The sequence below is a fragment of the Lissotriton vulgaris genome, unplaced genomic scaffold (assembly GCF_964263255.1).
Source record: "Lissotriton vulgaris unplaced genomic scaffold, aLisVul1.2 SCAFFOLD_554, whole genome shotgun sequence".
NCBI lineage: Eukaryota > Metazoa > Chordata > Amphibia > Caudata > Salamandridae > Lissotriton > Lissotriton vulgaris.
In genome coordinates this window covers 507,957-524,074 of record NW_028246286.1, presented here as the reverse complement: position 1 = coordinate 524,074, position 16,118 = coordinate 507,957, and positions in this window count along the sequence as shown.

The window sequence follows — 16,118 nt, the reverse complement described above, 5'->3', positions numbered from 1 at the left end:
TTTCATTACTCATGTCCATTGGTTTTGTGGTGTATTTTTTCCGTTTTGTGAATGGATATTATGTTAAAAAAAGAGCTGCAATTAGATTAATGGAACTTTGGCACCCCACTCCTCATCGCACAGAATGAAGAGGGACCAGACTTTTGTGAATATCACTGCTTGGCCTGTCATAGATGGGATGGTATGGGATGCTGTTAAATTTCAAATACACAGACCCACCGAGGTTATTAATGTTCGGAATGTACTTCGTGTTTCAATGGGGGATGTGGTTAAACAAAATATACCCTCGGATGATTGGGACGTACGAGCCGTAGAGGCTTTGTTTTCTGATTTGAAATATTATGCTGCCTTTGATGCTGAAGATTTGTATTTAGACTCTACGAATTATGGTGATTCGTTTTGTTACCAACATTATGGCAATCACTTTCTGCACAAAGCAAACACATTTAGAAATGTGGTTAATTATACACAGTGGGAACATTGTCCCGCTCCTATTGAAGGCAGCTCCAAAACTCTTTTGATAAAGTTTTCCTACTTTACTGATTTTAATCAATCCAACCCTGATGCATTTTATTTTAATATGACTGAGAAGTCCTCTTCCAATAACCTTGCCCACACTAAATTATTATATTCAAAGTCATTTACCGACCAATTGGCAATTGGAGGCTATGAGCTGTGAAAAGATACCATTGACCTTAAATCTGTTTGGGGTTCTAAACATTGGCAAGTGCAATGCACTGAGGCTTTGCATCGTGCATGTCTCATCCTGAACCATATGTTGTTTCTGAACTTGATTATTTCACAAACCACCTGCTTTGGATTGGCTACATCTAAAAAATTAAATGCCCCCTCATTTCCTAATTTGGGAGATTACCCCAATAGGAACAATCACACCAGCAGGTCCTTTAGTGACTTAAAAACTCGGCTACTAAATTCATCCTTTTTAACATTTCCAATTTGGATCCCAAGGTTGGCTCTTGTGGCACATAAGTGCGGATTCATGCCAGCATTGTTTTCTGGGTTTCACCCTTGGCTATACACAGGTTAGAGTTGATCCCAGTTTTCAGAATGACCATTCTGTCACTACCTATTCTGTAGGCAAGCGATGTCACAATTGGCTCAAACACTCCACTTTAGTGTCAGTTAAGCTGCATTTGTCCAAATTGTCTGATGATGTTGATTTGAATGACTTTGTGAAAGGTCCTGCAGCGGGCAAATCCAAAAGATGGATTTATGCCGTATACAACAAAGTTTGGAAACTGTCCCTAATTGAAGCTGCTTCTAGGCTGGGAGCTATTGATAAAGCTAATTTAGAAAAAGTACTTGCAGTTGTAGATAATAGCATTAACACACTTTCTTCCCGAATTTATACATTAGATAATATTGTGTCTTCTGTTGTTGATATTGTGCTAGATGAAGTCTCAGTTTTGTACCATGAGCAAAATCAATTGCGTTCTTTCATGCAGTTTGCATGGACTTTGCAAACGTTGAAGGCTGGGAAAGTGCCTAGGGACTATATGACACTTCTTCGCTGTTTTTACCATTTAACCTGACTGTCAAACAACAATTTATGTAAATGAAAGATGCTACATTTTCAATTTTGCAAATTGAAAAGTTAGAACCCTTACCATTTTCTATGGCCGAGACAAATTCTGCAGTTTTGCTTATTCATGGGTTAATAACTCTACCTTTCCCGCTGTTTAAATTTTAAGCGTGCATGAAACACTATGCCATAGGCAGATATGAACCATTGAGTAGCGCATATCTCCATGAGGTCTGGTCTCTTCCGTTCAACTATAGGTGTCTGAGGGAGGGTAAAGAAGTTTATTTGAAAGTTTTATTTGCACTTCCACCCCTGATCACTCATTGGTCTGTAGAAATATACTATTGCACAGTTCTTGTAACCAGGAAGCATCGAATTTGGCCTGTATTTTAAAATGTACGCCGACCCCGGCTATTACACCGACTTTCACTATGTTAGCAAACTGTAGTTATTTGTTATTAAATAATGAAGATTGCTTTGGTATGCTGGCGGGAATACTGTACATAGTGACTGTTTCCCAACATGTAGTCTGTTGTAAAAATGTACTGTTTCCTTCTACACATGAGAAGCTCGATATATCCATTGGGCCTAACATTCCGACCTTGAAAGCAGAGTTCAACAAGATGAGTCAAATAAGGGCTCTTTTGTCTCAAACAGAAGTCGCCCTTACATCTGCGTGTGAAACATTCATCCTTCACGTGGCAAATACACGTACTGAGGTACATGCCTTACTCAATACAGTTCTCCCCCCCCATTTTGGAGCATTGATTCACACTATCTTTAATGCCTCTTCGACCACAGGCTTGGCACACTTTTTTAAAGTAGTAAGTTCTGGCCTTGTGACTTCATTCCAAACTATATTTGACGTGATACCGGCATTTTTTCATTCCATTTTCTCCTGCGTCTTTGACGGTTTCCCATTAATTCTCACCTTGGTGTACTGCTGTTAATTTGCTTGCTGCAAAATGGTTGCACATTCTGTGCCCCACGACAGCCAGCCCCGGCTGCTCCAACTTCATAACCGGATGCTTGAATACTATGGATCGCTACCTCTGGCTACTCTGAATGCAGCGTATGGTTTATCTTTCCGGTTTTCGTACTTTACATGCGTGCAGCCGGTTTTCCACTGCCTGGATTGCAATTTTGAATGAGCTCTGGATTTGTGTCTCTGCAATACGGTGTCTCCTAACCCGGATTATGATCTACTAATGAGCCCCTTAGTTGCTCATGAATTGGACTGTTCTGGAGTCGGGATTATGGCCTGCGCAGCGGCTCATGGGGTCCTGGGCAATTGGAATATATGAACTGCAGCCCATGACTTTCTGGCACGCAGTTATCTCGAAGAACACCAGAGTTGTCCTCTGATGGTGCTAGAGGCTCCGGCTGTTGAAGAACATGTGTGTTCTTTCCCGTTATTAGATTGGATGGCTGAAATGTTCACTGACAAGAACAACAACATCCTATTGGAGGCAGTTGCAACGTACTGTGCCTATACGCTGTTGGATTGAAGCTACCAATTTTTTTTTTTTCTGCTTCATGGACATGTAATGGACTGATGAATATTTTTTCTTTCTTTCCGCTTCACTTTTTTCCTAATTCTACTAGTTGTATGTGTTTTGACACCATACGCCAATGTTGGAATTTAAAATTTTTATGGTTTAGTAATTCGGATTTTACTCACAATTTTTCAGTTTGGCGAAATTTTGACCTTGGATTCGGTCTCATTCGAACTTGAACTCTGCATTCTAAAAATTGCCTCGCTATTGTGCGTGCTCTGATCAAGGGAGGGTGTAGTGTGGGCTGGGCATTGTTGCGCACATTGCTATGTTAGCATAGGCTTATTAGAAGTTAAAACGCCATTTTACCGTTTTGCTACTTTTGCACATGACACTGCTTATAACTGTTGTTGTAAGTTAGGCTGTGTGAAATGCTTCACATGAGAATGGCTTGTTTTCAGCATCCCTAGACTTACATCATGACTCTAGTCTGCACACTGAGTGCTAAAAGCCTCCAAGGTTATCATAACAAGGTAGCTGTTGTTCAGGCCGATCGGCTCACGTTTTAGCCATAACATATATGCAGCTGCAAGCCAAAGTCATTCTGGCGCCTTTAATATAGCACTGTAAGCATGATTTCAGACACATGGAAGAATCCCGTTTTTCCAGAGAGCTTTTGCAGATCCTGATGTGATCCATCCCTGCTGATTCTAGAGGTATGGGGTCACCCACACAAGCCTAAGAGACTTTCTATATTTTATAAAACATAGTTCCTAGCTAGGGAGGGTGAATTACTAGGCGCTGAAGTACCTATTTTCACCATCATTGTAATATGATTTCTCCCTTCGTGTTTTATGGAATTGTAACAATGCTGATCATATTATTTCTAATCATATGTCTGCTTATGTTAGCAAAGATACTGCATCTTAGAGCACGCCGTTAAAATAAATATTTTAACCTTACTCGTGTCTCTTTTTTACTTCTGTTGTGGACTGGTATGAGAGTATAACGAAAGTGTATTCTTGCTTCCCACCATTTCTGAGTATAACCTAAGTCTCATGTTCTGGGTTGTCTAATCATTGGTTCTTTTGCTATAGGATGAAGAGCTAATGTGACACTGATGCTAGCTGGTTAGGGTTTCTAGGCACTAAGGTGAGTTTTTTGGTACACCACAATTCACTGAGGTCCTGGGTCTCTGTGCACAGTTCTGTGTAGGAGAAGAATCCCTGCGACAGATAGAGCGGAATATGCCCTGTTACTTCTATGGCACAAATTATTTCTAAGTGGCAACTGCTCAGGCAACATGCTGGCCCACAAATTGCACCAGAGAGAATCCACGGTTTGATCCAAGCAGCTAAATTCCCATCCAGGACAACAGTTCATACGGATGCTTAGATTGCAGAGGCCTTCAGTGCCTTTTACTCCGAACTTTGTTTGGACAGAGACCCCCCCTGCGGATACCCGGCCACCTACTTCCACAGAGTGCAGCTGACAATGATACCGGTGGACGCTGCTTCCCATATCGATTGCAAAAAACACAGTTGATGGACAGAATGTAGAACAATGTCATACATTCACCCACGTACTAGGATCTGGGCCTAAATCCATCGTTTTTTTGCACTCCACACCACCCTGGGTTAGACACTGGCTATATGCAAATCAGCTCTGACCCTGTGCCTCATGGGAACAGTCCAGTCCGAACTACCAAGCCATGTCTTTCCCAGACCGGAATCAAGCATCCAAGGACCGGTTTCTGGCTATCAGCCTTCATTCAGCCTGAATAGCTTGACCCCAGTGGTGTGGAGAGCCTGGGACTCACGTCTGAGCATACCCAGCCCACTCGGGGTGAAAATTGCAAAAAACACAGTTGATGGACAGAATGTAGAACAATGTCATACATTCACCCCAGTACAAGGATCTGGGCCTAAATCCATCGTTTTTTTGCACTCCACACCACCCTGGGTTAGACACTGGCTATATGCAAATCAGCTCTGACCCTGTGCCTCATGGGAACAGTCCAGTCCGAACTACCAAGCCATGTCTTTCCCAGACCGGAATCAAGCATCCAAGGACCGGTTTCTGGCTATCAGCCTTCATTCAGCCTGGATAGCTTGACTCCAGTGGTGTGGAGAGCCTGGGACTCACGTCTGAGCATACCCAGCCCACTCGGGGTGAAAATTGCAAAAAACACAGTTGATGAACAGAATGTAGAACAATGTCATACATTCACCCCAGTACAAGGATCTGGGCCTAAATCCATCGTTTTTTTGCACTCCACACCACCCTGGGTTAGACACTGGCTATTTGCAAATCAGCTCTGACCCTGTGCCGCATGGGAACAGTCCAGTCCGAACTACCAAGCCATGTCTTTCCCAGACCGGAATCAAGCATCCAAGGACCGGTTTCTGGCTATCAGCCTTCATTCAGCCTGGATAGCTTGACTCCAGTGGTGTGGAGAGCCTGGGACTCACGTCTGAGCATACCCAGCCCACTCGGGGTGAAAATTGCAAAAAACACAGTTGATGGACAGAATGTAGAACAATGTCATACATTCACCCCAGTACAAGAATCTGGGCCTAAATCCATCGTTTTTTTGCACTCCACACCACCCTGGGTAAGACACTGGCTATATGCAAATCAGCTCTGACCCTGTGCCTCATGGGAACAGTCCAGTCCGAACTACCAAGCCATGTCTTTCCCAGACCGGAATCAAGCATCCAAGGACCGGTTTCTGGCTATCAGCCTTCATTCAGCCTGGATAGCTTGACTCCAGTGGTGTGGAGAGCCTGGGACTCACGTCTGAGCATACCCAGCCCACTCGGGGTGAAATTTGAAAATAAGACAGTTGATGGAAAGAATGTAGAACAATGTCATACATTCACCCCAGTACAAGGATCTGGGCCTAAATCCATCGTTTTTTTGCACTCCACACCACCCTGGGTTAGACACTGGCTATATGCAAATCAGCTCTGACCCTGTGCCTCATGGGAACAGTCCAGTCCGAACTACCAAACCATGTCTTTCCCAGACCGGAATCAAGCATCCAAGGACCGGTTTCTGGCTATCAGCCTTCATCAGCCTGAATAGCTTGACTCCAGTGGTGTGGAGAGCCTGGGACTCACGTCTGAGCATCCCCATCACACTCGGGGTGAAAATTGCAAAAAAAAACAGTTGATGGACAGAATGTAGAACAATGTCATACATTCACCCCAGTACAAGGATCTGGGCCTAAATCCATCGTTTTTTTGCACTTCACATCACTTTCTCACTGCTCCACCAGGATTCAAGCAAGCCGGGCCGAAGAAGGCTGAAATGCCAGAAACCGGTCCCCGGTAGCTTGTCTCCTTTCTGGTGAAGAATTGGCTTGGTAGTTTAGTCTGCCCTGTTCCCATGATGCACTGGGCCAGGGACAGACTGATTTGCATATAGCCAGGTTCTGAGCTGGGATGGGGCAGTGAGATAAATAACGGTGATGGATCAAGCCCTGATCTTTGGACTGGGTAAGAGTGGTCTGTTTAACTCAGACACTCTGTTCATCACCACCCCCTTTTTGTAAATCGTTTTTGGCCACTATAGGTGTGGCAGGGTATACTCAGACATGAGTCCCTTTCTCACTGCTCCATCAGGATTCAAGCAAGCCGGGCCGAAGAAGGCTGAAATGCCAGAAACCGGTCCCCGGTAGCTTGTCTCCTTTCTGGTGAAGAATTGGCTTGGTAGTTTAGTCTGCCCTGTTCCCATGATGCACTGGGCCAGGGACAGACTGATTTGCATATAGCCAGGTTCTGAGCTGGGATGGGGCAGTGAGATAAATAACGGTGATGGATCAAGCCCTGATCTTTGGACTGGGTAAGAGTGGTCTGTTTAACTCAGACACTCTGTTCATCACCACCCCCTTTTTGTAAATCGTTTTTGGCCACTATAGGTGTGGCAGGGTATACTCAGACATGAGTCCCTTTCTCACTGCTCCATCAGGATTCAAGCAAGCCGGGCCGAAGAAGGCTGAAATGCCAGAAACCGGTCCCCGGTAGCTTGTCTCCTTTCTGGTGAAGAATTGGCTTGGTAGTTTAGTCTGCCCTGTTCCCATGATGCACTGGGCCAGGGACAGACTGATTTGCATATAGCCAGGTTCTGAGCTGGGATGGGGCAGTGAGATAAATAACGGTGATGGATCAAGCCCTGATCTTTGGACTGGGTAAGAGTGGTCTGTTTAACTCAGACACTCTGTTCATCACCACCCCCTTTTTGTAAATCGTTTTTGGCCACTATAGGTGTGGCAGGGTATACTCAGACATGAGTCCCTTTCTCACTGCTCCATCAGGATTCAAGCAAGCCGGGCCGAAGAAGGCTGAAATGCCAGAAACCGGTCCCCGGTAGCTTGTCTCCTTTCTGGTGAAGAATTGGCTTGGTAGTTTAGTCTGCCCTGTTCCCATGATGCACTGGGCCAGGGACAGACTGATTTGCATATAGCCAGGTTCTGAGCTGGGATGGGGCAGTGAGATAAATAACGGTGATGGATCAAGCCCTGATCTTTGGACTGGGTAAGAGTGGTCTGTTTAACTCAGACACTCTGTTCATCACCACCCCCTTTTTGTAAATCGTTTTTGGCCACTATAGGTGTGGCAGGGTATACTCAGACATGAGTCCCTTTCTCACTGCTCCATCAGGATTCAAGCAAGCCGGGCCGAAGAAGGCTGAAATGCCAGAAACCGGTCCCCAGTAGCTTGTCTCCTTTCTGGTGAAGAATTGGCTTGGTAGTTTAGTCTGCCCTGTTCCCATGATGCACTGGGCCAGGGACAGACTGATTTGCATATAGCCAGGTTCTGAGCTGGGATGGGGCAGTGAGATAAATAACGGTGATGGATCAAGCCCTGATCTTTGGACTGGGTAAGAGTGGTCTGTTTAACTCAGACACTCTGTTCATCACCACCCCCTTTTTGTAAATCGTTTTTGGCCACTATAGGTGTGGCAGGGTATACTCAGACATGAGTCCCTTTCTCACTGCTCCATCAGGATTCAAGCAAGCCGGGCCGAAGAAGGCTGAAATGCCAGAAACCGGTCCCCGGTAGCTTGTCTCCTTTCTGGTGAAGAATTGGCTTGGTAGTTTAGTCTGCCCTGTTCCCATGATGCACTGGGCCAGGGACAGACTGATTTGCATATAGCCAGGTTCTGATCTGGGATGGGGCAGTGAGATAAATAACGGTGATGGATCAAGCCCTGATCTTTGGACTGGGTAAGAGTGGTCTGTTTAACTCAGACACTCTGTTCATCACCACCCCCTTTTTGTAAATCGTTTTTGGCCACTATAGGTGTGGCAGGGTATACTCAGACATGAGTCCCTTTCTCACTGCTCCATCAGGATTCAAGCAAGCCGGGCCGAAGAAGGCTGAAATGCCAGAAACCGGTCCCCGGTAGCTTGTCTCCTTTCTGGTGAAGAATTGGCTTGGTAGTTTAGTCTGCCCTGTTCCCATGATGCACTGGGCCAGGGACAGACTGATTTGCATATAGCCAGGTTCTGAGCTGGGATGGGGCAGTGAGATAAATAACGGTGATGGATCAAGCCCTGATCTTTGGACTGGGTAAGAGTGGTCTGTTTAACTCAGACACTCTGTTCATCACCACCCCCTTTTTGTAAATCGTTTTTGGCCACTATAGGTGTGGCAGGGTATACTCAGACATGAGTCCCTTTCTCACTGCTCCATCAGGATTCAAGCAAGCCGGGCCGAAGAAGGCTGAAATGCCAGAAACCGGTCCCCGGTAGCTTGTCTCCTTTCTGGTGAAGAATTGGCTTGGTAGTTTAGTCTGCCCTGTTCCCATGATGCACTGGGCCAGGGACAGACTGATTTGCATATAGCCAGGTTCTGAGCTGGGATGGGGCAGTGAGATAAATAACGGTGATGGATCAAGCCCTGATCTTTGGACTGGGTAAGAGTGGTCTGTTTAACTCAGACACTCTGTTCATCACCACCCCCTTTTTGTAAATCATTAATTATTTTCAAGGCAGACAATCGCCATTTTGAAGTCCGAGAAAGATTTTGAAACCGAGACTCTCTGAGAAAGACTGAAGGAGAAGTAGCGCGGAGCGCACAGAGACAGAGAGAGAGAGAGAGACGGTAGCTAATAGCGAGCAAGGTTCCAGTGACTTGGAGGGAAGCAGAGGAGATCGAGCATAGCGGTGCAGACGTGTACCCGTGACTGCTGAGGTGTGATTCCGAGACGAGCCAAGACACAGAGACGAGAAGGGAACCTAGATGACTGCCGAACCCCGACTTCATATTAACCAGGTGATCTCTGCCCTTTCCTTGTTAAGCGCGCGTTCTAACCTTTACTTTTCTTTGCAGAATATACATTGTGTAGTATTGTGTTTATTTTTATTGTAATAAAACACCCCAGTTCTTAGTGAACCGACATGTGCCTTGTATTCTTGTTCAATCGGGGTAACCTTGTCTTCTAGTCAAACATTATTTGCATGAACGGATGCGAATCCCGATCAGGTAAGAGATGATTGAGAAATGAGGGAGAAAGGGGACATTTGATGTCAGGAACAGAAGGTACATATTGCAATTTGGAAAACCATACCTATTTCTATTATCGTAGTTTTATCCCGAGTAGATAATAAAAGACTTCATCCCTAAGTGTTCATAGGAAAGTGATCGTCGTTGGTACACGGCGTTAATGAGAGCACCTAAGATAGATGGTGTGTAGGTCTGCCGGATTGCGGACCGTGTGTGAATGAGAACACCGGAGGGATACGGTGTGGAGGTCTGCCGGATTGCGGACCGTGTGTAAATGAGAGCACCGGAAGGATACGGTGTGTAGGTCTGCCGGATTGCGGACCGGGTGTAAATGAGAGCACTGGGACTGCAGGCCCATGTGTGTAGACACGCCGGATTGCGTGTCGAGTGAGCACTGAGGGAGATCAGTGTGTAAGAGTATATAATCAGACCTGCCCCAGGGTAGATCAGTCTGGGCCTAAGTGGCCGCGAGACTAGTTGGTGTGAATAGGATATTGTAGAAAACCTATGCATGTTTATTGCTATTTTCCCCATCCTTAGGCACGAGATGTACATACATATATCTATACCCAGTGTAAATACGTTCTAAGGAGGGAGGTGGTTACGTTCCGGCTGGGTTAGAGGGGCTCTTAGGAGCTGATCCCATCTGGTCCGAAAATCTGGTCGGTACATCTGGCGTCACGAACTGTTTACGAAGCCTGTGTGCGCTGTATTGTTTTCATCTTGTTGGTTTGCGCTCGGCTCGTATGTGTTTTCTTTGTTTATAATTGTGTATATATTTTTTGTGTGTCAAAATGTTTTCGAAAAAATCGAAATCTACTTTCAAGTTGCCTATGGATATTCCCGGCTGGGAATCAACGCCTTATGAGGCTTTGGCCCATGAGTGGGCCGATTCTACTGGTTTGAGTGAGAATTGGACTTCTTGTTTGGAGCAGGCGGAGCCCGCTGATGTGGTTTCTGGCTTGCAAAAAGCGCCAGTAGTGAAGGGTGATGAGCTTCCTATTTTAGGACGCAGAGGTTGGATTGTGCTGACTGCATACAGAATGCTTCATGAGAAGTTTGTTAAATTGCAGAAGCGGTTTGTGGATATGGAAGAAAAGTTTGTTGAAGTGCAGAATGCGCATACTCTTTTGCGATGTCAGAATAAGTTGCTTGCCGACAAACTTTAGACTTATCAAACTATAGCCGAAAGGGCTGCAGTGCGCATTGCGAAATATAAATACAGACACCGTCGTGGTCGTGTGTCTACACGGAAAGTGCGTCTGGTCGTGGCTAAAGCCGGACTGGATTGGAACCCCGACAAGTGGGATGGTAATATCTGGGATTCGAATGATTCTGGCTCCTCGGCTGAGGAGGGTGACAAGCGTGAGTCTTCTCGCTCCGGTCGTGATTGTAAATCTACTTCTTGTGACAAAGACGACATTTCTGGCGACCGTGGTCGCTCTACCCATTCTGATGACGTGTTACGTTCTAATTGTTCTTCTAAATCTAAGGATCGGGCTTCCTCGGAGGCTCTTCCGGAGGTTTCTGCTCACCCTGTGTTTCGACGCAAATTACAACAGGCTCCTGGTATGCCGAATGGTATTCAGTTGGATAGTATTGAAGATTTTACTCAACAGGAGGTCAGTGACATTTTACAACGATTTCGACAACGGCCCGGTGAAACTTTGCTTACTTGGATGGTGCGCCTTTATGAACTAGGTGCTGCCGGTATTATGCTTGATGCTGGTGATTGTTTACGTTTTTGCTCTCTGAGTTCCGATTCTACTGTACAAGATCATTTTCGGAATTATAATGGTGCTGGCCAAATTAGTTTGCTCCAGCTTCCGAATGATGGCTGTAACCATAAATACCCTACTGAATCTGATTGGCCTGTCAATGACAAGCCGTGGTACACTTTGCGCGATGCGTCGCAACGTTTGAAAGAGGAAGTGATGAAAACTGCGATTTTTCTCAGTACTTCTGACAGATTGTTGGATGGTCTTTTAACATCTTCTGTGCGTAATCGCATTATCCGATCTTCGCCTGTCGCTTATAAACAGGTTATGATGACTTTGTTGATCAATCAAACTGGCAATCCTTTGTCTATGGTGCTTGAATCTGTTCGTCAGCTTGGTGAGTTGGGTGAATGGTTTAACCCTGAGAGGCAATCTCGACCCGAGGGTCGTACCGCTGGGGATTGTAAATTCTCTAGACGTGATATGTTTCTTGCACTTTTGGCTGATGGTATGAAAAGGGAGGACATTGACGGTGAACCTAATAATCGCTTATGGGAGTTGTTTCGTAAGCGTGGTTTAGATCGGAAGGAGGGTGCCCGTCGTGTACGAAAGAATGATTGTGATCGTGGGTCCGATGGCAGTGGTGATGAGAGGCGTCGTGTGGATGCTGATCGCCGTGATGACCGGCGCTATGAACGTGATGTTTCTCCCCGCCGTGAAAGCATAAAGGTGAGAGAGGGAGAGAGAGACAGAGGGAGAGATGATCGTGTCTCTAATAGACACAGAGATGAGAGGAGTTATTCCCCTGACGTTAGACGACGGGAGGATCGTCACAAGCTTTCTGATCGCAATTCTCAATTCTTTGAACATGACAATAATCCATTTCGTAATAGGGATGGATATGAGCATGACATTCTGATCCCGAAGACAGTTGAAAACATTTATCCTGATTTGTCTTAGTTGACTGACCACGGTAAAAATGACTAGGAAATAGGTCAAGCTCCGGTACGCAGGTGGGCTCATAAAGATAATAGACCCTATGTAGATATTGAAATTTTTTGGAAAAATCGTAATATCCAAAGGGCCCAAGCATTGGTAGATACTGGAGCGGAGGCCACTTTGATTCATGGTAAATCGAAGAAATTTAAAGGACATTTTTTACAATTACTGGGTTAGGTGGTAAGGAAACCCCCGCAGTGCAAACTACACTTGAGATGAAAATTGGCAGAATTCCCCGTAAAGAATATTCTGTGTTGGTTGTACCGCTTTTGGAATATATCATTGGAATTGATATTTTGAAAGGAATGACTTTGCATTTGGATGATGGTTGCTATCAATTTGGAACTAAGCATTACATTTCGTCCAGACCCGTACGGGTTGGTCGTTTGCGGATGTCCCCCATAAAAATTCCCCAAGCTACGAAAGTTGTTTCTCAGAAACAATACCGTATTCCAGGTGGTCATGAAGAAATTAGTGCCACAATTCAGGATTTGGTTGACGCAGGGGTTATAACTCCAATCACTTCTGCTTGGAATAATCCCGTATGGCCTGTGCGCAAGAGTGATAATTCTTGGCGCATGACGGTTGATTATCGAGAATTGAACAAACACACACCACGTTTAGCTGTTGCAGTGCCAGACATGGTTACTTTGATTCAGAGAATTCAGAAGCATCCAGGTACATGGTATGCGTCCATTGATATTGCTAATGCTTTCTTTTCAATTCCAATTGCCCCTGAGTGTCAGGAACAATTCAGTTTTACCTGGCATGGACGTCAAATGACGTTTAGGAGTCTTCCTCAAGGTTATGTACATAGTCCTACGATCTGTCACCGGATGGTGGCGGAACATTTATCTGAAGTGCCCGTGAATCCCCAGATTCAGGTGTGTCACTATATTGATGACATTTTGATTCAAGGTGAGACGCAAGACCAGGTCCAGTCCCATTTAGATCAGATTCTTGACTGTTTACGTGCTAAAGGTTGGGAAATTAATGCTGATAAATTGCAGGGCCCTTCCCAGAATGTTAAATTTTTGGGAATTACTTGGCATGAAGGTCACAGAGAAGTGATCCCGCAGGTGAGGCGAAAAATTTTGGATTTTGCAGTTCCGAAGAACAGAAAAGAGGCTCAAAGTTTCATTGGCCTGTTTGGTTTTTGGCGTCAGCATATTCCCCATTTGAGTCAGATTTTGGCTCCATTGTATCGAGTCACCCGTAAAAAGAATGCGTTTGAATGGGGTGAACCACAACAAAATGCATTTAATTTGGCGAAAGAAGCAATTCAGTATGCCTTGGATTTGTGGCCTGTGGGCGAGGGTGATGTGGATTTGAATGTTTCTGTGGATGGTCTGTATGCCAATTGGAGTCTGTGGCAAAAGCAAGGCAGACAAAAAGTGCCATTAGGTTTTTGGACCAAAAAGTTACCTGAGGCTGGTGAGCGTTATACACCTTTTGAAAAACAACTACTTGCATGTTATTGGGCTCTGGTGGATACCGAGCAATTGACGTTGGGTCATACTGTGATTTTGAGACCTGAAATTCCTATTATGCAGTGGGTTTTGAGTTCGCCGAAATCCCATCGAATTGGACATGCTCAAGAGGCGAGTGTGATTAAATGGAAATGGTACATTCAGGACAGAGCGCGTGTGGGTCCGAAAGGTGTGGCTGTGTTGCATGAACGAGTGGCGCAGGCGCCATCGAATGAGACTGGAAATGATTGTTCTGTGCCTGTAGTCCAGGAATCTCCTGTCAGGTGGGGTAAGCCATTTGATGATTTGTCCGCGGAGGACAGAAAACATGTGTGGTTTACAGATGGTTCAGCGAAATTCATTGGTGAAAAACGGCATTGGAAAGCAGTGTCCTATAACCCGATCACGCAAAAATTATTGAGTACAACTGGTGATGGAAAAAGTAGTCAATATGCTGAATTATATGCAGTTTACCAAGTTTTGAAACAGGAACTACCTGGCACATGTCATATTTTCACTGATTCCTGGTCCACTGCTAATGGACTGGCGGTATGGTTACCAACTTGGCATTCTCATAATTGGGAATTGCATTCAAAAGAACTGTGGGGAAAGGAATTATGGGAAGAAATCTGGGAATTACTCCCACAGAGTACTGTTGCAATCTTTCATGTGGATGCTCATACCCCGATTGACTCCCTTGACAAATTCTTTCATAACATTGCAGATGAAAAGTCTAAAATTTCTGAGGCAGTGGTGGACTTGCAGGATTCTGATTTGGCGGGATTGGCGAAATGGGCCCACCAAAAAGCGGGACATTTTGGAGAAAGAGCCACTAGCAGGTGGGCTTCCGATCGAGGAATCCATATTCCTTTCAATTTGATTAAAGATGTCATTCTGCATTGTCCTATCTGTCAGCATGCTAGAAAGAGAACAGTGCCTCATATTGTTAAAGGCCATTTACATCGAGGAAAAATGCCCGCCCAAATTTGGCAGATTGATTATATTGGCCCGCTCCCTATGAGCAAAAATTGCCAGTATGTTTGCACAGCTGTTGATACCTATAGTGGCCTATTTGTCGCTTTCCCTTGCAAACAAGCTACCCAAGTCAATACCATTAAGACTCTGGAATTGCTTACTTTGTATTATGGTGTCCCATTTTCGTGGAAGATTGGTGCAGGAATTCTGTGTGCAGAATAACATTGAATGGGTGTTTCACATTCCATATTATCCGCAGGCCTCAGGCCTCATTGAGAGGATGAATGGTTTGCTGAAAGAACAATTACGTAAATTGACTGATGAACATTACAAAAACTGGAGAGATGTTTTGCTCCAGGCATTATTGATATTGAATAATCGCCCCTTGTTGCATGCTGAATCTCCTTTAATGCGTTTGTTTCCTCCAACTGTTGATGCGAAGCCCAACTCCATGTCCAATACTGTTATGTACTGGGAAATTACCCCCGGAGCTTTGGCTCCATGCAGAGCGACCCCAGGTTCCGCAGGCTTGGACCTGCATGCTATGAATGACGCAATTCTGAAAGGTAGAGACCGAATCATTGTTGAATCCGGCATTGGTGTCTGTATACCAGCCGGTAGCTTTGGACTGATTGCCCCTAGATCGGGCCTTGCCTTAAAAGGTATTCAAGTTCTCGGAGGAGTGATTGACAGCGATTATCAGGGAGAGATTAAGGTTCTCCTGCTTAATAGCAGTGAGATTGATTTATCAATTAAAAAATCTGACCCTGTTGCTCAGTTGCTGATTATGCCTGTTTTCAGTGGTGAGATTAAGAAAGGCACTGCCCCGACTTTGCTAACAATACGAGGCCAAAAAGGCTTCGGATCCACCGACAACCCTGGTGCGAAAATATGGGTGCAATCGCCTAAACATCCCCCTGAACAGGCTGAAGTTATTGCGACCGGTCATGACAACACCATTTTGGTAATGAGACCAGGGAAAGATAGCTGGGAAGCTGTCCCGGCTGACAAATGTTACTTACGAGAATGATTAAGGCCTGTGTTTGTATTCTTTCAGATCATTCTCTGGACTGCTGCTGCAGGATGTGTCGGCGTTGGACTCCTTTTGGTCTGCTACGCCGGGAGAGGAGAGAACCTGCCGACTTCGGTTGATTGGAGAACCCGAGTTCCGCGTTCCTTCGCTGCGTGGGATTCCTCATCGAACTTTTGGATCACCCTTGCTAAACGGGTTACTAACTCTCCGCATTTCTGCCTCACTCCCATGAGGTCTGTGACTGATATCTTAGCGACCTGCTTGGTTGCTGTCCCTGCCTCCACTGAAACGTTAAGGCACATTTTCAATATTTCGAGTGCCCGACCCAATATTATTCTGGGCGATTTTGCGGCCCATGAATTTTGCCCTTTGT